We start from the raw sequence: 20,944 nt of genomic DNA, 5'->3' as shown, positions 1-20,944 counted from the left end.
GGGTGGGGGGAAAAGGATCCCCATCTCCTGAAGTAACAGGGAAGGAGGAGGTGGAGAAATTCTAGTTATGAAGTCATCTCCTCCCAAGCCGCCTCAGACAGGCCTGAACTGCCTTTCCCACCTGGGAACAAGGTGCTTTTGGAGCCAATTTGGAGTTAAAAAATAAAACTCTCTCTCTCTCTTACACACACACACACACACACACACACACACACACACACACACACACACACACATGCACACTCTGCTATTCACATCTTTGTCCAATAGAAACTCAGGTGGGTGTGGCTAACCCTTTATTAGTAAAAGCAAAACAGCTCAAAAGAAAGACAAGAATGAAGGCAGTGAAATCTTTGACACTCAGGTCTTTCAGGAAAAAAAAGTATCAGCGCACCAAAACAATGACTTCTCTTTCCTGAGAACAGTGAAGGAGGAGATCCGGCTATCCCGCAGACCAGAAGAATGATCCAGAAGACCACACCCCCCAGCCGGTAGCCAAGCCCCGCCCTCCTGTGCAGTCAGCCAGCCTCACCTTGCCCAAGGGGACTGGGTCTGACTTGGAACTGGGAGTCAGACTTAAGTTCCTGGGCTGAGGATGCCTGGGGTGGAGGTAGGGAATATTTGCATAAAATGTGAGCTGCGATCAATGTGCATAAAACTTCACTGAGATGTCTCCAGACTGGGGGTGATGGGGGGGTTGCACTTGCAGATATGGTGTGATAAGAGAGAGGAGGAGAGAAAATAGAGAATAGCATTAAACTTGGAGTGGAGCGAAGGAAAGGGGGGGGGCCTTACATGAAGAAAGAAAATGCTGGATGTTGTATATGCTTAGCCATCCCAAGTGAGAGGTTTCTCCAAACTCCTGGACGTAGCATAAACTTCAAAGACAAATAAACAAGGGAGAGAGGAGCCAGGGAGATGCCCTAGCGGTTAAGGTGCTGACCTGCGAAGCCTAAGGACCCAGGTTTGATTCCCCAGTACCCACTTAAACCAGATGCACAAAGTGATGCATGCATCTGGAGTTCATTTGAAGTGGCTAGATGCCCTGGTGTACCCATTCTCTCCCTCCCTCCCTGTCTCTCTGTCTTAAATGAAGAAAATAAAGTAAAATGATATGACCTCCATTATTCCATCTGAATATGATATAAGACATCAGAGAAAATACGGCAATAACAACTACCAAACACTCCAACATCAACTTTAGGCATCAACTCTCAAGGCTGGCTTTCCAGCTCCCAATGCTGTTTGTATTCACCAGCTGGGGAAACAAAGGCAGAGAAGCTGAGAATTTACCCCAGCTCAGCTCACATAGCCAGCGGCAGGGCCAGAGCAATTTGTAAGCAGGAGCCTTTCTAGCCCGGTTCTGACTGGATGTTCACTGGGTACGGGCATTTGAATATGAAGTGTCCCCCCATAGATTCATGTATTTGTGATTAAGCCTCTTACTCAATCCGCAGTAGGTGGTAATTTGGGAGGTGGAGCCTTGCTGGAGGAGGTGTGTCCCTTGGGTGGGCTTTGGGGTGTTGCAGCCCAGCTCCCCCTTGTCAGAGCTCAGCTCACTCTTGCTGCTATCTCCCAGCTTCTGTGACAAGATGTGGTACTGAAGCAAAAAACCCCAGCAGGGGGTCCCCCACGCTCTGCCCGGATATGGCGACACCCCAAATCACTCACGAGAAGCGATCTTGATGCAAACTGCAAGAGGATTTTATTCCAAGCGCGCTGGGGCCCACAGTCGTACACTGCACAGGGGTAGAGGACTGCAGAGCCCCGAATGCAGGAACGGGACAGTTTTTATAGGGTTTCTAACAAAGCCTGTGCCTTAGACCAATCATTTTTAAATATCAGGAGCCTGCAGGGTGTTAGCCAGTCAGTTTGTGCCACCCCATAGTTTCTGAGCCAATTAGTTTAATTTGTTCAAGCCCCTTGTGGACCAATCATTCTCTTATGACCTTGGTGGTCAGCATTTGCGCAGGTCCTTGGGTGGGAGTAGCAGAGTGTGGTACCAGTCTCCTATGACCTTGGAGGTCAGCATTTGCGCAGGTCCTTGGGTGGGGGTAGCAGAGTGTGGTATCAGCCTCCTGTGACCTTGGTGGTCTGAGGCAGGCTGTTATAGCTTATGGTGCGAGCTACTAAGGCTTACAGTGTGGGCTATTAAGGCTTATAGTGTAAGGCTTATAGTGCAGGCTATTTACAGAAACCAAATAAGTGGTTCACTTCATTACTCATTTCCCATCCTTGAGGGCTATCTCATGCCCTTTTTACCTAGTTTTATATTAGGAGCGGGCTCTGATATAATGAGAAGAGGGATTCTTTACTTGCTTCCAACAGAGAGTAAAGCCTGGAGTTTGAGGTATGCAGGGGCCCGCTTAAGCTCTCCTTGGAGCGTGATAGTATTTCTGGGCTTCTGAATTCTTGGGCCTTTCAGTACTTAGTCTCTGCTCTGCCATCCTTGCCCCGGCCATGATGAACCGTCTCCCTGGGACAATGAGCCTGAAATAAACCCTCTCCTCCTATCAGCTGCTTGGGGTCAGGTGTTTCGTCCCTGCAACGGGAAGATAACCGCTACGTGGAGTGAGGTCCCGGATGGACTTCAGATCCTCTGCCTTGTTTTTTGAGACAAGGTCTCGCTCAGCTCAGCCTGCCATGGTTTGTAGCTAGGGCTGGCCTTGAATTCTAGCTCTCCTGTCTCTACCTCCCAAGTACTGGGATTACAGGTGTGTGCCACCAAGTCCTGCTGACTTCAGCTTCTTGTGTGTGTATCATCCAGACGGGGGGGGGGGGGGGGGGGGGGGAGGCACTGATAGACGCAGCCCTGGGAAGTGTGGTATCTGAGAAGGAACTTGAGATGCAGATTAACTAGTGATCTGATTTTTGCATGGACTATGCAGCTAAGGAATACATGTTGCTTTTGAAAAGCGCCAGGGACTTCTGGGAGAGTCCTTGACATCATCTTTGTGTGTTTGCGTGTGTGGTATGTGGATACAGGGCACATGTATCTGCATGTGCTGCCAAAGATGTAGAGTGTCCTTCTCAAGTTGTATGTCCCCAAGACAGAGTCTTTTAAGAAACTTGAAGCTCCCAGGTGGCTGACCGGCGAGTCCCAGCGATTCTCCTATCTCTGCCCTTACCCCGCTCCAATTTCCGTCACGTGCGGTCATACCAGGTTGTTTTTTTTTTTACATGGATGCTGGAAATTGAACTTAGGGTCTCCTGCTTAGTTTCTGAGCCATCCCCCCAGATGCCAGCTCGTCTTTTTTTTTTTTTAATATTTTATTTATTTATTTGAGAGCGACAGACACAGAGAGAAAGACAGATAGAGGGAGAGAGAAAGAATGGGCACGCCAGGGCTTCCAGCCTCTGCAAACGAACTCCAGATGCGTGCACCCCTTTGTGCATCTGGCTAACGTGGGACCTGGGGAACCGAGCCTCGAACCGGGGTCCTTAGGCTTCACAGGAAAGCGCTTAACCACTAAGCCATCTCTCCAGCCCCAGCTCGTCTTTTGGGGGAGGCTATCAAACCAAACCCAAGAAGGAAACCAGCTTGAGGGGCCTCCTGAATGACCAGTTGTAACTCTCTGTGATATTTCTATTAGGTCATGCTTGGCAACTATGAGGCAGACAATGCTTCATTCTCTCCTTCCATGTCATTCTCATCTTCACTAAAAGACCAGATTACCGTCAAGGCTGGAGAGATGGCTCAGCAGTTAAGGCGCTTGCTTGCAAAGCCTAACAACCTGGATTTGATTCTCCAGTACCCACAAAGGGTCAGATGCACAAAGTGGTCTGGATCTGGAGTTCCTTTGTAGTGGCTAGAGTGGCATACCCATTCTCTCTCTCTGCTTCCAAATCAGTAAAATAAAACAATAAAAAAAAAAAGACCTGGGCTGGAGAGATGGCTTAGCGGTTAAGCGCTTTCCTGTGAAGCCTAAGGACCCCGGTTCGAGGCTCGGTTCCCCAGGTCCCACGTTAGCCAGATGCACAAGGGGGCGCACGCGTCTGGAGTTCGTTTGCAGAGGCTGGAAGCCCTGGCACGCCCATTCTCTCTCTCTCCCTCTATCTGTCTTTCTCTCTGTATCTGTCGCTCTCAAATAAAAATAAAAAAAAAATTTATAAAAAAAAAAAAGACCTGATTACTTTGCAGCTCAGAGGAAACTGGAGAATGCCCCAATTATAATTTCTGAAGACCAGCAGTTGAGGTTCACCTCAAGATCAAACCATTTTCAAGCCCTACTTTGACAGTAGATGGGAGGGAGGTGAGGGTGAGGGGAGACCCGTGTTGTGGGGAACACTGGTTAGGCCTTCGTTGCAGAGGGCACTGGAGTTGGATTTGGACAGATGTGGAGAGCTGGTGACAAGGATGCCTAGCTGCAGGCGGGGCGGGGGGGCGGGTGCTGCATATCTGGAAGCAGGTATCGTGGCCTGTGTGAGTGTTGGGGAGAACCACGTGCATGGAAGGAGAGCAGAGAAAGTCAGTCAATGTGACGACGGAGTGGAGAGGAGCCGCTGGACGGGTGAGATGGAGCACACTGTGGAGAGGGAAAGAAGGCTGGATAGATCCCATGTGATGCATTGAGAGTGAGTGTTTTTGGTGCTGAGCTGTCCTTCCTTATTATGCAATATTAGTTACCCTGTGGCCTTCCCTCCCTTGGGGAGCAAGCTTCCTTTGGCACCGCTAGATCTTGGAAACTATTCTTAGAAGACGCAGGTGGGAAGCATTAGAAAGCTCTCTGGACTCAAGGCTGAGCCTGTGCTAGTGAACTAGCCAGTCTGCTTGGGCTTTGTGATAAGTTTGAGCTCCGTTATGCATCTTGACAGAACAATGTAAATGGGGGCGGGAGGGTCTGTTCTCAAAGCTCTTTACTTCTTGATCCCCGCAATGGAAGTGGACGTTCTCAAGGCTTCCTCCTGGCAATGAACCTGCGGCCAAGAGCCCGCGTCATGATTCAGAGGCATGACTTTGCCCCGTTTCGCTTCCTTCTTTTACGCCCAGCATATTTGTAGTTTCCTAAGACGACTCCACACCACAATAGTGAACAGATCCCATCTGATCTTTTTTTTTTTTTAATTTTTATTAACATTTTCCATGATTATTAAAAAAATCCCATGGTAATTCCCTCCCCCCCCCACACACACTTTCCCCTTTGACATTCCATTCTCCATCATATTACCTCCCCATCACAATCATTGTACTTACATATATACAATATCAACCTATTACCATCTGATCTTAATAAAAGATATCACTTAGACAAGGAAAGCTTCAGCAATATCATTTCGGAAGGTACTCTGCATTATAAGATAAAATTGCTGTATATACATTACATCACATTGGCCTCAGTAATTATTTTTCTTTTTAAATTTAGTTTAGCTCCAAACCATTCACTGGCTAATGACTAGCGCTTCGCGTGATGCAAATGAGCAGATCTCAGCAGGGCAATTACAGGAAATAAGAGAAGTAATCCCAGTGCTCAGTACTGAAATATCTTTATCACACCTTCCAAGGCTCAGGGTCTATTGCAGAAGAGGTGGCAGAAAGCATGTAAGAGCCAAAGGAAGGGTAGGACTCCTTACAATGTGCTCCTCTAGACACAAAATGGCCTGGATATCCATGACCTCACAGTGCCTGACACTACTACACAAGGCCATCATAATAGGAGGAAAAGATCATGACATCAAAATAAAAGAGAGACTGAGTGAGAAGGGGAGGGGATATGATGGAGAGTGGAGTTTCTAAGGGGAAAGTGGGGGAAGGGGGCATTACCATTGGATATGTTTTATAATCATAGAAGTTGTTAACAAGAAAAAAAAATTGGAAAAAAAAGAGAAGTAATCCCAAACACCAGCTGACGTCAGTGTTATCTGGGGTCTGTGGCTGTGGACGATGGTCCACTCCTTACTCTCTTAGCTGCCTGCTTTGCAGATGTGCCTTGAGTGGACTGTAGGAGACCCTTGCTGTGTGTGTGTGTGTGTGTATGAGTGTGCATATGTGTGCATGTGTGTATTTGGGTGGGGGGAAGAAGTGGAACATCCAAGGGAAATAAGAATTGCATCCACCAGGCTGGAGTTGGCTCAGTGGATAAGTGCTTGCTGTGTAAGCACAAGTACCTGGGTTCAAATCCCCAGAACCCACATAAAATGCCAGGCATCACAGTGCTCACCTGTAACCCCAGCACTGGGGAGGGAGAGACAAAGAACCCTTGGGACTTACTGGTTATCTAGTCTACTGGATGGAATCGGCAGTCCTGTGTCTGCAAGAGACCATGTGTCAAAAAAAAAGTGGGTGAACAATCGGGGAAGACACTGACATTGACCTCTGGGTCAGGGGAAGAGATAAAGGAAAGGTGAAGAGAGGGCTAATCAAAATCTAAGAGGATGCAAATAAATCACATGGAATCCTTCGGTTTTGGACAATGGAACACTAGGAGCCATAGATCGTTGTTAGAAAATTTTCAGTGCCAGGGATGGGATGCCTCCAGTGAGTTGTTGGCCAGGGAGGTCCCTGATGCCCCCAAAACATTATAGGCCATTGCCAAGGCCCTTGGTTTCTTACCAGGAATAGATGGTAAGACCCTATTGCTGAAGACTCCATATACTTGGGCTGCAAGACCACTGAGAAATCCTGCTGGAACTGAGCTGATAACCTCCTCCATGTAGACCAGCTGACAGAAAGCTGGAAGAAGCCATTCTACATATAGTTCAATGGGAGAAAGAGATACCACCAATGAAGATACTCAGGAGTGGACACTGCAAGCCTTATAATTGGCCAGCCAGGCCAAATGAGCCAACGGGTGCAATAGTGGCATGTCTGTCATGGTGGAAACCAACCGCCCTCCAATTGGACTGGAGGCCCGCTCCATGGGGGGGAAACACATCCCTGATACTGAAAACTTGAAACAGGGGTAGTCATGAGCCCTAGGGGTGTAACATCTGCTGATGTCTGGAAAAATGTATATACTGTGCTTATCAAACTGCCCAGTAAGCACTTCTCTTAATATTCATACCCTTATATTAATGCTACTCTCACTTTGGGTAGAGAATCTTCTCTTTTCAGATGGCAGTGACTTTGGGATGACCCAGAAGGTATCATAGTGCTGGAAAGAAGTGACTGGAGTACTCAGTAACATCTCAATCACACCTTCCAAGGCTCAGGGTTTACTGCAGAAGAGGTGGCAAAAAGAATGTAAGAGCCAAAGGAAGGGTAGGACTCCTTACAACGTGCTCCCTCCAAACACAAAATGGCCTGGATATCCATGACCTCACAGTGCCTGACACTACCTACACAAGACCATCATAAGAGGAGGAAAAGATCATGACATCAAAATAAAAGAGAGACTGATTGAGATGGGGAGGGGATATGATGGAGAATGGAATTTCAAAGGGGAATGTGGGGGGGGAGGGAGGGCATTACCATTGGATATTTTTTATAATCATGGAAAATGTTAATAAAAATTGAGGAAAAAGGGTGGGAGGTCAGGCACTCACACACATGTGCACATACACCTGCACACACATGCCCACGCACATATGAACATGCATACATACACCAGACTTACATACACTTGCAGTAAAAAGGAAGGAAAATTCCAACATATGTGGCAGAGTCTTGAAGACTTTATGCTAAGTAAAATAAATCAGACTCTAAAACACACACACAATAGGTAGAAGGGAACTGGGAAGATGGCTTAGCAGTTAAGGCCCTTGCCTGCAAAACCAAAGGACCCAGGTTCGATTCCCCAGGACCCATGTAAGCTGGATGCACAAGGTAGCACATGCTTCTGGAGTTCCTTTGCATCGGCTGAAGGCCCTGGCATGCCCATTCTCTCTTTTTCAAATAAATAATAAATAAATAAAAAATATTTTAAAAAATAGGTGGAAGGTAAATACAGATACTAGAAGTGGTCACCTGATGTCTATATGTGTGCTGAGGTGTGCATGCACCCCACTCACATGAACATGCACACACACACACACACACACACACACACATACACTCAAGATGCCTAAAGAACCAGGGAAGGGCCTAGAGGTATACGTTTTGCTGAGTTGAATCTTCCTTTTTCCCAGCCAAGGCCCGTACACTTTGGGAAGGAAGCTTATCTATTACATCTAACTTTTATAAGAATATATGATCATCTAGGCACGAATTATTCATCCATCCAGCACCTTCGATATTCTAGGCTGAGAAGAGCCCTTGCCTGTGGCACACTCGTAGTCCATGGGTAATCAGCTAAAGATAACAGAGTTCAAGGTGAAAATGTTGATGCAAATCTATGAACCAGAGAAGCCAGCTTGCTTCTTCTAATTGAAAGGCCCCAGATTGTTGAAAAGAACTTGCCTGAGTTCACCCCAGAGCTGGCATTAGAGCGCAATGCTTCTAGACAAAGGCACCCCTAATCTCCCCAGGTTCCTTCTGTCTTACCCTGGCCCTTAGCACATAAGAGAAAGAGGACAGAGAAACGTACTCCAGTGTGTGTGGCACTGAGAAGCCCTAAAGCCTCTTACAGCTCTGACCTTTGCACCAGCGTTAGAGGTGGGTGCTCTGAGTGGACACAGAGACCAGTAGTTTCCATGGCAGTCTTTGTTTTATGTCCACATGCAGGACACCTTGACAAGAACTCTGTCAGAAGCTCTGTAGACCCTGAGATAAACTTAAGGTAGAGCCCTTTATTAAAAGAGCCTTGGGGCTAGAGGATGGCTTAGTGGTTAAGCGCTTGCCTGTGAAGCTTAAGGACCCTGGTTCAAGGCTCGATTCCCCAGGACCCACGTTAGCCAGATGCACAAGGGGGCGCACGCGTCCGGAGTTCATTTGCAGTGGCTGGAGGCCCTGGCGCACCCATTCTTATCTATCTCTATCTGCCTCTTTCTGTCTCTGTCACTCTCAAATAAATAAATGAATATTTTTTTTTTTTAAAAAAAAGAGCATTGCTTTGCCTCATGGGGTGTTCAGCACTGAGACATCCTATCACACCCTCCAAGGCTCAGGGGCCATTGCAGAAGAAACAATGTAAGAACCAAAGGAAGGAGAGGACTGCTTACAATTCTTCCAGACACAGAATGGCCTGTATATCTATGACCTCATAGTGCCTGTCACTACCTACACAAGACCCTCATAGTAGGAAGATAAGATGATGCCATCAAAACAGAAGAGAGACTGTTTGGAAAGAAGGGGGAATTCAATGATGGGAAGATTTGATAAGAGAAGCATGGGATAGGAGGTAGGAATTATCATGGTTTATTGTCTATACTTATGGAAGCTGGCAATGAAAAGTTTTAATAAAAGAGCCGGGCATGGTGGTGCACGCCTTTAATCCCAGCACTCAGGAGGCAGAGGTAGGAGGATCGCCATGAGTTCAAGGCTACCCTGAGAATACAGAGTGAATTCCAGGTCAGCCTGGGCTAGAGTGAGACCCTACCTCAAAAAAACAAAACAAAAAAAAGTTTTAATAAAAGGATCCCTGCTTCAAACATTGTAAGCTTTCTAAGTGTTGTATAATTCAAATATTTCTCTTTCTCTCTCTCTCTCTCTTTTTTTAATTATTTATTTATTTATTTATTTATTTGAGAGCGACAGACACAGAGAGAAAGACAGATAGAGGGAGAGAGAGGGAATGGGCGCGCCAGGGCTTCCAGCCTCTGCAAACGAACTCCAGATGCGTGCGCCCCCTTATGCATCTGGCTAACGTGGGACCTGGGGAACCGAGCCTCGAACCGGGGTCCTTAGGCTTCACAGGCAAGCGCTTAACCGCTAAGCCATCTCTCCAGCCCTCTCTCTCTTTTTTTAAGGTAGGGTTTCACTCTAACCCAGGCTGACCAGGAGCTCATTCTGTAGTCCCAGGCTGGCCTCAAACTCAGGGTTTGAGGCTCCTACCTCTGCCTCCCGAGTACTGGGATTAAAGGTGTGGGGCCACTAAGCGTGACTCAAATCTCTTTCAGTTGTATTTGTGCCTATTCAGTCCTCAGTGGCTAAGAACAAATTCTCATTTTCCTCACATTAGCTTTCCATATACTTGCTGGTTTGTCTTTTTTTTTTTTTTTTTTTTTTTTGCTTTTGCTTTCCATTCAAGGACTCTGTCCAGGCTTATGAGCTCAAATTTTGCAAACGTTTTCCCCAGAGGGTTGAGAATTCATAATCACTAGTGACATTAAGTGAGCTGAGGACACATCCACCCAAGAAATGTTCTGATGGGGAATGCGGCGCCAAGGGCACAAGCAAGAGGAGAATTGTGTTGCTTGGCATGCTGGAGTGTGAGAAGGTCAAGAGAGGCCAGATTTCTAGGTGGGTGGGTTTGTGTTTCTTCCTTCCCAAGGAACTTTCGTTCCCATCCAACACAATGCAGGTCCTCCCAAACGGGTTTCAGGGCCAGGGAGCCCCTCCCTCTGAAAGACTCAAGGAATACCAGGAAAACCACTCACCATTTGTGGGGAGCCTGCCTCTGTCAGTTTCTGAGCAATGGTGGGGGGGTCTCCCAAATCAAATTCATTTGGCTTTGTTCAGTTCATAAGCAGGTGAAGGCACTCCTCTTAAACCGGTGATTGGGATGTCCTCTCTCCCAGCACCTTTAAAAAAATTTTTTTAAACAGCTGAATTCCTCCTGGATGCCTGTCACATATCCATAGTGAGGTGCCCAGAGTGAACCAGATTAATCACATGCATGGTGGTGCAGCAGGCTTGGAGTCTTGGGGGATGTGGGGAGAGGGTTTGCCCATACGGATTCTGCTAACTCTGGACCCAGCACGGCCGTCTCCTCCCGGAGTAGACACCAAACTTCTAGTCCAGAGTTGAGATGAGCCACTGAGTAATAATAAGTACTTTCCCGCTTCTCTTCTTGCCCAGGATGAAAGAGTATAAGGTGTCATTATGAAATGTCTCTGGAGGCCAACCTCCTTTCCCAAGGAACCCCACTAATCCTCACCGGGAAATGCTGCAACCCAGGCACTCCAGGACAGGTGAAAGCAGTTCATCCCACACTGGAATATGAGACCATCTGAGAAGAGACTTGAATTCTGTGTTCGCATCCACTCAGCTCGGCCCACTGAGTTAGATACGCGGGGAGCATGTTATTAAACGGTGCCACTGGCCAGTTGGGATGGTTAGAGACTCCAGATCTCTAAGGTCCCGCCTATATGATGTCTTAATTTGAGCCTTTGACAGTATCACTGGCAGCCATCAGCCCAGACTGGCTGGACTGGTTCTTCTGGTAGCAGTGCCCCCCACCCGCCCCCCAAAGTGGCACAGTCCCCTTCTCACTGACTTTCTCTTAGTCTGCAAGGAAATAGGCCAGAAGTACCAGGTCAGCAAGTTCCAAGTCCGCCACTGGAGTACTCACGCCCTCCCCCCACCCTACTGGGTGACTTTCACTCACCCACCCGCCTCCCAGGGAGACCAGCTCTGCTCCTGCTTCGTCCATCCACCCTGCACCCCCAGCAACTGCGATGACTGTGTGAACGTGGCTGCAAGCTGGGGTGCTGGGGTGCCTCCCCTTTGGTGCCGTGTGGCCAAGGGGTTTGGGCAGAGAGCTCAACAGTTTTGCTAGAGATGTTCCTCCCCCGCCAGCCCTCATCTCGGCCACTAGGGGCCGCTCTCCATGCCACCTGCTTGGAGCCCCAAAGTAGAGAGAAGAGCCCCAAGATTCCCGGTCTTACCTTCAGTTTATCTCAAGGGGCATCTTCTCTGGGACAGTGGAATCATTTGTCAATGGTCACTAACAGATTGGTCTCAAAACATTTTTTTTTTTTACTTATTTGCAAACATAGAGAGATAGAAGAGAGACAGAGAGAATGGGCATGCTAAGGCCTCCAACCATTGCAAGTGAACTCCAGATGCACACACTACTTTCTGCATCTGGCTTTACGTGGGTACCAGGGGATCAAACCCCCGTCGTTAGGCTTTGCAGGCAAGCACCTTAATGGCTGAGCCAACTCTCTAGCCCAGAACCACCTTCTTGAATGGCCCTGCTTGAATGGCTGTCTCTCCGGGAAATGATCACATGAGATTTCATAGAAAAGTAGATGTAAATTCTACAGAAGCAAAGGTCCATTATGTAGATGGCCAAGCAGAGGGACTGAAGTCACCCTCTGCGGTGAGGGGGGTGGAGCCCCACACATCAACCGAATGCCGCGGGCTGTGAGTCTTGACACCAGTAGGATTAGCCAACCGGCCCTGAGCTGGAAATGTTGGCTTCAACACTGGTCCTCTGAGCAACTGGTGCCTACGGGGGGCATTAAATATGCAAGGCTTTGATTAGGGAATACCTGTGTGAGTGTGTGAGTGACGGAGATGGGTTGAGAAAGACAGAGAGAGTTGTGAGAGACCACAGCCCCAAGCCAATGAAGGAGAAAGGAGACAGGCTAAGTGGAAATAAACTTGGGACAAAGGGCTGTTACATCTATCCATGATAGGTCATATTGTTATTTTTTTTTTACATTTTATTTATTTATTAGAGAGAGATAATGACAGAGAGAGGGGAGGAGAAAATGGGTGCATCAATGCCTCCCCACTGCAAGCAAACTCCAGACTCATGCGCCACCTTGTGCATCTGACTTATGTGGGTCCTGGGGAATCAAACCTGGGTCCTTAGGCTTTGCAGGCAAACACCTTAACCACTCAGCCAGCTCTCCAGCCCTGTTCTGTCTTTTTAAACTTTTTTTTTTTTTTTTTGGTTTTTTGAGATAGGGTCTCACTCTGGTCCAGGCTGACCTGGAATTAACTATGTAATCTCAGGGTGGCCTTGAACTCTCGGCAATCCTCCTACCTCTGCCTCCCAAGGGCTGGGATTAAAGGCGTGAGCCACCACGACTGGCTCACTTTTTAAACTTTTTTTTTTTTTATTGACAACTTCCATAACTTTCAACAATAAACCATGTGAGTTCTCTCTCCTCTCCTGCTTTCCCCTTCACAAATCAGCCTCTATCATATCCCCTCCCCTTTCAATCAGCCTCTCTTTTATTTTGATGCCATGATCTTTTCCTCCTATTATGAGGGTCTTGTGTAGGTAGTGTCAGGCACTGTGAGGTCATGGATACCCAGGGAATTTTGTGTCTGGAATATTGCACTGTAAGGAGTCCTACCCTTCCTTTGGCTTTTACATTCTTTCTGCCACCTCTTCTGCAATGGACCCTGAGCCTGGGAATGACTGATAGAGATGTCTCAGTGCTGAGCATTCCACTGTCACTTCTTCTCAGCACTTTGGTGCCATTTGAGTCGTCCCAGAAGCTTCTCTAACAAGAAGTGGGAATAACATTAATATGTGGGTGTGAACATTAAGAGAAGTGCTTACAGGACATTTGGTGAACATAATATCCATATTTGGCTAGACAACAGCAGGTGTTATTCCTCTAGGACTCATGACCTCCCCTGCCATAGGATTTTGATTAGGTTTTCAGTGTCAGGCATGTGTTCCCTCCTGTAGAGCAGGCCCCCCCCAGTCCAAGTAGAGAGTGGTTGGTTTCCTCCATAACAGACATGCCACTATTGCATCCCTTGGCTTATTTGGCTTGGCTTGCCCTAGTGGCTCTCTATACTTTTATTTTATTTTTTGAGGCAAGTCCAACAGACTGGCCTTTTTTTGTTTTTTTTTTATGAGAGAGAGAAGTGGTATGTCAGGGCCTCCAGCCACTATAATTGAACTCCAGACACGTGCTCCACCTTGTGCATACACGCAAACTTCTGTGTTTGCGTCACCTTGTGTATTTGGTTTACATGGAATCTGGGGATTTGAACATGGGACCTTAGGCTTCATGGGCAAGCATCTTAATTGCTAAGCTGTCTCTCCAGCCTGTTCTATTTTTAAAACAAGATAAATATGCCACCAAACCTAGAAAGTGGAACAACTTTCTTATGTTTTGTTTTTACTTTTCATCAACAACTTCCATAGATATAGACAATATCCTATGATTATAATTTTTTCCAATTGTTCTTAGTACTGGCAACAAGTACAAAACTCTGGGAACATTTTTGAGCCTAGGAAGGGAAATAATAAAGGGCAAAAATGTGCAAATGTTGAGTAGGGTGGGCAATTCCACCTGTCTGGCTCTCAGTTTCCATTTCTGTAAAAAGACTTTCCAGGTGTAAAATTCTAAAATGAAATCATGCTGGGATCGGTGACATTTCTAATGATCAAGAAAAGTCATTTTCTAATGCGTGCAGTGCCTCAACAGGGTCACGGTGTTTAGACAGCAGAGGAAACAGGCCTGGTCCTGGTGGCATGGGATTGCGCTGGACTCCAAGGAGTTGTGGGCCCTCCATGAGGACCAGAGTTGACTTATGATTCCCAGCACACAGAGCAAGGCAATTATAACTTCGTTACATGAATGCACAAATGATCAAAAACAGCCGGGCGTGGCGGCATACACGTTTAACCCTAGCTTTCGGGAGGCAGAGGTAGGAGGATCGCAGTGGGTTCGAGGCCACCCTGAGACTACATAGTGAATTCTAGGTCAGCCTGGGCTAGGGTGAGACCCTACCTCAAAAAAACCCAAACAACAACAACAAAAACAACAAAAGGAATCAAAAAACAGCTTGGGAAGTGAAAAAGGACTGGGGTGCAACATGATGGGAACGGGCAGAGTTGGAGCGCGGATCGCAGGAGAGACGTGCAGCCGATGGCCGCCGTGGGGCTGAACCATCTCTACAGCGGACTTTGCCATGGTGGCTCTGATTGAAATTGCAACCCAGCTCTTCACTCTGAATCCACACCCCTGCTACATGTTCTTTTTCTCTCCTGCTTTTAGCTTTGCCACCTACCATGCTGGCTGCTCCCTTGTGTTGTTCATTGTTTCTCTCCTTCCACGGAGTTTCTTGAGGCTAGGTATCTTCATTTCACATATCCACACACTTGAATTTTGAACTTATTAGATAGGCAAGACGTATTTGCTTCACAAGGAAGTAGCTGAGCATTAGCATTCCAGAGTTACCTATCCTCTATAAGTACATCTTCCTACAGTTCAACCTGCATCCCTTTACCCACCTTCACCCCGTTTCCATGCAGTCAAACCTTTTGCTTCAGTCTCCCAAATCCTGGGACTACAGGTTTGGATCACCTCGCCAAGCTAAACTCTTTACTGTCAACCAATACATCTCAATATAATACAATAAACAACTTCCCATTACAGAAAATCCCTAGTACAGAACATCTTCATCATTTTTATGTATCTGTAGAGAATTATTTAAAAAATATTTTTTATTTTTATTTATTTATTTGAGTGACAGAAAGAGGCAGAAGGGGAAGGATGGGTATACCAGGGCCTCCAGCCACTGCAAACGAACTCCAGATGCATGCGCCCCCTTGAGCATCTGGCTTATGTGGGTCCTGGGGAATGGAACCTGGGTCCTTTGGCTTTGTAGGCAAGCACCTTAACAACTAAACCATCTCTTCAGCCCTGTAGAGAAAATTTTAACAGTCTTTTTATGTGCAGGGCTACAAATAAAACTTTAGCAAATCCAAAGGGTAAGGGTATCATTGTATTTTGTCATAATTCAATAAATAAGAACAAAGTTTTTAAAACTAACTAAAAATTGACTATTTTAAAAATCAAGGGGCTGGAGAGATAGCTTAGCAGTTAAGGTTCTTGCCTGCACAGCCTAAAGACCAGAGTTTGATTCCCCAGTCCCCATGTCAAGCCAGAGGCACAAAGTGGTGCATGCATCTGGAATTCATTTGCCCATTCTCTTTGTCTCTCTTCTATCTCTCTTTCTGCTTGCACACACACACACACACACACACACACACACACACACACGTATTAAAGAAACACAACTAGACAACCTACATGGGGCAGGGCTGGAGAGATGACTCAGTGGTTCAAGGCACTTGTTTGTAAAGCCTGACAACCTGGGTTTGATTCCCCAGTACTCACTAAAGCCAGATGCACAAAGTTATGTGTGTGTATGGAGTTCATTTGCAGTGGCAAGAGGTCCTTACATGCATTCTTTGTCTTTCTCTCTTTTTTTCTCTCTCCCTGCTTGCAAATGAATAAATAGATAGAGGAATAGCAAGATTAGGAAAGACCAGAAAGCAGAAAAAAACAGATATTAAAATGACTAAAAGTATTAAATAATAACATGATTTAAAACTCTATGGCAACAAATTTGAAAACCGCAATAAACATTGGAAAAGAAGAGGTAAAACTATCTACTTTGCAGATAATATGACTGTAAACCTAGAAAACCCAAAGGAATCCAATGCAATCTCGCTTCAAATTAAGGAGAGAATTTTATATTGCACATGGATCCCAAAAAATATTTGAAAACATTATTTTTTTCTTTATTCTAGAAATTAGAATGGGAATAAGAAAATGTACTTAAAATGGTGAAAGTAAAAAATTCCAAGTGAAATAATTATGGAGAGATGCAGTGGAAAGGAGGGTCCATGTAATGGAAAGATGGCCGTGACCGTGGACAAGAAGAGTCCTTGCCATGAAAGTCTACAGTTCCCCTAACTGGGTGTGTGTATTTCACTACAAGCCACAGGTGGACATTCTTGATTTCTATATTTTCCCCCTATTTCTTTTTGCTTCATTTTGAAGCAAAGTCTTATCCTGTACTCTCAGGCTGGCCTTGCCATTTCCTGCCTCTGAATGAATACTACCATCACCCATCACTCACCTTTCCTCTTCCTTCTCTCCCTACCATCCTCACTCCTTCCCTCCTTCCCTTCCTCTTTTCTTCCTTCCTTTCGTTTTTCTGAGGTAGGGTTTCACTCTCGCCCAGGCTGACCTGAAATTCACTATGTAGCCTGAGGCTCACAGTGATCCTCTTACCTCTGCCTCCCGAGTGCTGATATTAAAGACATGTGCCACCATACAGGGCAAATAACTAGGCATTTTTTCTTTATTTCTCTTTCTTTTTTAATGTTTTTATTTATTTGCAAGTAGAGGGAGCAGAGAGACAGACAGAAAGGGTGTGCCAAGGCCTCCAGCTGATGCAAATGAACTCCAGATGCGTGCACCGTTTTGTGCATCTGGCTTTGTCCACCTTATGTGGACCAGGGGGTGATGTCCACCCTCTGCTCATGCCATTGTTTTCCCTGCCATCATGGAGCTTCCCTCGAGCCTGTAAGCCAAAACAAACCTCTTTTTCCCACAAGCTGCTCTTGGCTGGGTGATTTCTACCAGCAGTGTGAACCTGGCTGCAACAATGCCTATTCATCCACACCTCAGGAACTAGAAGAAAAGGGTGGCACCTTGGTTACCTGGGCAAACAACCAGCTTCTCACTGGGCCATAGGCCTTAAGACCTTTAGAGTTGGCTAAAATGTGAAATCAGGGTCACACAGAAAGAATCCAGGAATGGTCATTGTGTAAGATGTTTCTAGTGGGCCTGCGCTGTGCGAGGCGCAGGCTCCCCCTCCTTGATGCTGACAAGGCCTTTGCTAGTTTTGTAACACCCCAGCTTCCATCTGTGTCCGCGCCCTCAGCCTCCCTGTGGCTAGGCGGTTTCACTTCAAAGAATGTTCCAGACTCAGGGAAGATTCCAAAGGCGTGGCCAGCCTCAGTAAGATGAGTCTCTTCCTCTTATCCCAAGTTGACTTTTGGAGCTTTTCCTCAATTCACTCATCTGCTTTTGAGCTCCAAGAGCAAGAAAGAAAGTTTTCCTCAAGGCACTGACCCAGTTTTGTCATTGACACTTTACGTAATTACAGAATGAAACCAGAGGGATCTTTATTTACACGTGTCACTCATGAGAAAGTGCCACAGTTGAAAGCAGAATAAAAAAGATGGGGGGGGGGGCGGGGAAAGGTTGGAGAGATGGCTTAGCGGTTAAGGCGCTTGCCTGCAAAGCCAAAGGACCCAGGTTCGATTCCCCAGGACCCAAGTGAATCAGATGCACAAGGTGGTGCACATGTCTGGAGTTTGTTTGCAGTGGCTGGAGGCCCTGGAATGCCTGTTCTCTCTCCCTCTCTTTCTCTATTCTGCATCTTCCTCTCTTTCTCGAATAGATAAATAGATAAATAAATAAAAATTAGAAGAACAGCAGTGGAAAATTTGGTATAATGCTGGAGTGTTTTGTTACCCAACAGTGGCTGACTGTCAAGTTGTGGCCACTTCCCCAAGGTAGAGATGGACACTCCTTCTGATCTTATCTGTGATCTTCCTGGGCTGTCTTTGAGACCCTGTGGGAGGCTTTTCAGCTTATCCTCTTGTTCTTGTGGGGCCTTGAGACTATCATACTGTAAGGGCACTCCGCGGAGTCTAGGGGCAAATGAGAAGCCTTAGGAAGAGAATGGGGCTGTACCCAACACTCAGCATCGACTCCTTTGCAGGAGTGAAGCTATCTTGGATTTCCCAGCTGTGGAGAGCCTCCTGAGCAGTCAGGCAAAAATCATAGAGGAACAGGTTAGTCAACCACACAGCATCAACGGTGGTTCGAAGCCACTGGGTTTTGAAACTGGTTTATAAAACTGCAATACTGAGCCGGGCGTGGTGGCGCACACCTTTAATCCCAGCACTCAGGAGGCAGAGGTAGGAGGATCGCCATGAGTTCAAGGCCACCCTGAGACTACACAGTGAATTCCAGGTTAGCCTGGATTAGAGTGAAACTGTACCTTGAAAAACCAATAAATAAATAAATAAATAAATAGAACTGCAATACCTTATTAATATAAAGGCCTGGGCATTTTAATTCAATCTATATTTTTCTAGTTTTCTCTGTGTAATGAAGCAAGTTTCCATTTTTTTTCCTTAGGAACGTAGAGAAACATTTGCACAGTCACACTTAATTCCTGCAGCTAGGGAGGTGGTTCAGTGGGTAGAATGCCCGCCTAGCATGCACGAGGCCCTGGGTTTGATTCCCAACACTTCAAAACCCTGGGCACAGTGGCACATGCCTGTAATTCTAGCACTAGGGAGGTAGAGACAAGAGGATCAGAAGTTCAAGGTCCTTCTCAGCTACACGTGTACCAAATGTGTGACATACTGCAAAGCTCACAGGATTTAGAAGATTACAGACATGCGCACAGCAGACTATGTCCAGCGGGCAGCCACGTATGTTGATCAAATGAAGCACCTCACATGACATCTGTTGTGATGTCATCCCATTGTCTTGGAACTTGGACAGGCACAAAATGAAAGGTCTGAGAGCTTAGGTTACCTGGCCACTCCCGCAGATGTCCCCTTGATGCCTCATTTTCCCATTGAGATGGCTCTGCAAACGCCACCCTGGAAGACGAGAGTGTCTTCAAGGTGACAGAGGACTGGGCTCGCTGATGGAGAGATTAATGGTGGAAATAATATGAATGGTAGCAACAGCAGCAGCTAGTTAAAAGTGTAGTCACCTAAGCTGAGCGTGGTGGCGCACACCTTTAATCCCAGCACTCGGGAGGCAGAGGTAGGTGGATCGCCGTGAGTTCGAGGCCACCCTGAGACTACATAGTGAATCCCAGGTCAGCCTGGACTAGAGTGAGACCCTATCTCAAAAAAAAAAAAACAACAACAACAAAAAAAAAAACAAGCATATCCATCTGTGGGTCCTATGTCAGTCCAATGTCATTCACTGTTTTAGTATTTTTACTTTAAAAAAAATAAGTATTTGAAAAAGAGAAAAGCAGAGGGAGAGAGAGAGAGAGAATCGGTGTGCTAGGGCCTCTAGCCACTATGAATGAACACCAGACACATGCGCCATCTCGTGCATCCGGCTTCATGTGAGTACTGGGGAATTGAACCTGGGTCCTTTGGCTTTGCTGGTAAGCGCCTTAACCACTGAGCAATCTCTCCAGCCCTCATTTACTTCAACGAACCAATTTAGTTAGTTCTTCATCATTTCCATAAGAAAATAGAGGCAAAGAAGGGCTCGTTGATCGTGCCAAGCCCACACAGTTACCCGGTGGAGGCCCAGCTCTGAGCAAGCAGCGGACTGTGAAATGTGGCTAGCGGAGTTACATTCGGACCCTAAGGACCAGTGCAGGGAATGACTTATAAAACTCCCCCAGCTAGAAATCAACCATGTTGCAATCACCAAGGCCTTTAAATATCATTTGCTCTTCTCATTAATCAAGAAGCAAGTCTGACTGAGAGTATAATATATGTTATTACAGAAACTTATAAACCATATAAGGTATAATGCAAAATATATCATTGGAGAATGTTGGCTCTAAAGAGACCTCCACTATGTTGAAGAGAGCAGATTTTCACGGTGAAAATAACTGAAAAAGAAGACAGGATATAATAACTTTTTTTTTTTTTTTTTAAGCCAAGGAATTCGGAGGCCTCACCTCCTGCGGGAAGGAGCTAGGTTATATTTCAAGTCTCCGTTCTTCTTGGATCCAAACCACAGCTTTCACCGCTGGATGTCACCACACCAAAATAACCGTTCAATAGAATAGGCCAGACTAACTTGTGTTAGCAACAAGAATAATCTCCAGAAAAGAAAATTTACTTTGGGATTTGAGATGATCAAAACTGATTACTTCTCAAGAGGCTTCGAAACGCATCACCGTAAACACAGCTGGGGAAACGCTTGAAGGAGAGAGTCTAAGTGCACCCATGAGGAATTCAGCCTTCTGCCCATGCGGCCCTCAGCACCCCCCACCCCCCGCCCGTATGAGACTCTATAGGAAAACAGTAAATATTTTTATATAACCTTGTTGAAGAGAAAAGAAAAACGCATGCCCACCCACATCATGTGGTGTAAATATCTCCCTCATTTGCTGAAAGGCAAAGGATTATTTCTAGCCAGAGCCACTAAGTAGTGACTCAGAGATTTTATACGAGATAATCTATAATAATGGGATATTTTTCTTCACAAACGTTAGACTGCTAATACAATTATTATTATTAATTATTATTATTATTTTGGGTTTTTTTTTGGAGGTAGGGTCTTGCTCGAGCCCAGGCTGACCTGGAATTCACTCTGTAGTCTCAGGCTGGCCTCAAACTCACATCAATCCTCCTACCTCTGCCTCTCCAGTACTGGATTTAAAGGCATGCACCACCACACCCAGCTTAGAGTA

This window comes from Jaculus jaculus, chromosome 11 (assembly GCF_020740685.1).
Source record: "Jaculus jaculus isolate mJacJac1 chromosome 11, mJacJac1.mat.Y.cur, whole genome shotgun sequence".
NCBI classification, from domain to species: domain Eukaryota; kingdom Metazoa; phylum Chordata; class Mammalia; order Rodentia; family Dipodidae; genus Jaculus; species Jaculus jaculus.
This window is presented reverse-complemented; position numbering follows the sequence as displayed.